This window comes from Serinus canaria, chromosome Z (genome assembly GCF_022539315.1).
Source record: "Serinus canaria isolate serCan28SL12 chromosome Z, serCan2020, whole genome shotgun sequence".
In the NCBI taxonomy this organism is placed as follows: Eukaryota; Metazoa; Chordata; class Aves; order Passeriformes; family Fringillidae; genus Serinus; species Serinus canaria.
The window spans coordinates 6,152,890-6,155,032 of record NC_066343.1 but is presented as its reverse complement, the minus strand read 5'-3'; positions in this window follow the sequence as shown (position 1 = coordinate 6,155,032).

Here is a 2,143-nt window from a genome sequence, read left to right as displayed (position 1 = left end):
GGCAAAGTGAAAAAAAAAAACCAAAACCAAAAGGATGACTGTAGCATAAATTATCTTCCACTCAATTTTGATAATGAGTGTTTATAGAATATGAAAAAAAATATTAATGGACCAACTGTCATAGTACAAGAAGAATTAAAAGAAAAGGACTGAAAATTAATTGTATGAGTAGAATGTGGTTGGCTGGCTTGAGCCTCTGGAAATATAGATATCTGTGGACACTGGTGGGCTGCTGGCCAACCTGTCTCCTTTGGCTTCTTTACAGAGCGGGTATTTGCTCCACAGGACATGCATTTCAGCAGATAATGAATGGGACACAAAGACATAGAAGGTATTTTATCTTCTGGAAACATAATTAAGTAACTAAACAAAAAAAAAAAAAAAGCCCAACCAACCAAAAAAACCTAAACCCAGCAACAAAAACTAAAAACTTTGAAAAGGAAATATGAGAAACAGAAGTCTTTTTGCTATATGCCTGAAGGGTAAGACATTTCCTTATCCCTGTGCTCTGGCCATCTCATGACTATAGGCTACAATCTTCTGAAGTTTTATGTGTGGGACAACTTCTTGCTTGTAGTTCCAGAGAGCAAAGAGATGAACTGATGAAGGAACTGAAATATGCAAAATGGACTTTGCTCACACAGAGGTGTCAGAAAGAAACTATCAGAACAGATTCCTAGCTCACAGAGAAATGGAATAGGAGGCTCTCTGGTGAGATGGACTGTATGAGCACTGTCCTGAGCAGCTCAGCTGCTTGGTTTGGATTAAACTTCAGTAGTCTGGACTGAAGTTACCGAGTATTCAGGCTGGCCACTTTACATTTCAGCAGCACCTCAGTGATAGCCTGCAGCTTCATCTGTGATAAAATTCCTTAGAAACAGAGACATAGAAAATACTAAAACTTTGCAGCAAAGGAAACATAACAAAAAAACCAAAATCACAAAGAGCATAATTTTATATTGAAGATACATTATACTGCACAAAAGGCCTGTTTGTAGTCTTATTTCCAGAATCGTTGCAGTAAGTTCATCTATATTCTCAAATCATTCCTGATGCATCTGCCTATAGCCACAGCACTTTAAAATAATGAATTCCATCTCCCTTTGAATAATTTCTTCTTCCTAACAGATGTACGTACACACTGCAATTTTCAAATGCTGGGCAAAAAGAGGAGTGAGTCAGACAATAAGTGCTCTGAATGATATGTGGTAATTGAAGTTCGTAATTATGAGGTCTGTCTTTGCATTTAATCTCCCTGTGTCACATGCACACCTTGGCAGCGGTTTCTAGAGCCTGTGGGCTTTGCTGGTCTCAACCAGACTGTTATGGGCACAGGATGAAAGACAGTTTCTTGGGTACCAAGACAACCAGAACTTTAAAGATGAACCAGTACCCTAAATCTAGACATGGAAACTCACGCCCAGGGCAGAGAGCAGGTGCTGAATACCCTTTGTCGAGCTACCAAAATCACACAGCATCTTGCAGAAACTTACATTTTTGGATGGACATAAGATGTACCCTGCACCTCTTCTCCTAAGCAAATGCATTGGTGACAGAGTATTGAAGAAGCTATCCAAAAAGTTTCTTGTATGTCAGTCTTCAGAGAATGTTAGAAACACTCAAATTTTAGGACTAGCATAATTAGGGTGGTGGTCTCACTCCCACCAGGTCCATAAAAACAAGGACAGTGAAATACTGAGACACACAGGGACACATCTAAGGCATGAACAGAACAAGAAAGGCCCCCTGAAGAGATTTTCCAGCACCACATCCGGCTGCCAGCAAACGGATTTCATTTCTAAGTGTCTTAATCATAGGATTTATCTGGCAGCCTTTCAAAAGTGTTGCTGCAATTACCTTTTTTTTCTTGTAAGCTAGGATTAGTGTAATACAAATACAGGTAAGTTACCACGACAATACCGTATTTGTTAAGACTTCATCCAGATTTCTTGGATAATAAATTATTACTTAAACCTGATTTAGATGAACACCTCTAATAATTATAAAGGACACAATAAACAGCGCAGTAAGAGAATACAAATGTTAACTCTGCCTCTGTTTTCTAATGAGCAGGAAGAAAATATAGAAGGAAAGAAATAATATAAAGGAAATGAAGAAAAAAGCAGAACAAAGAATCAGGTTG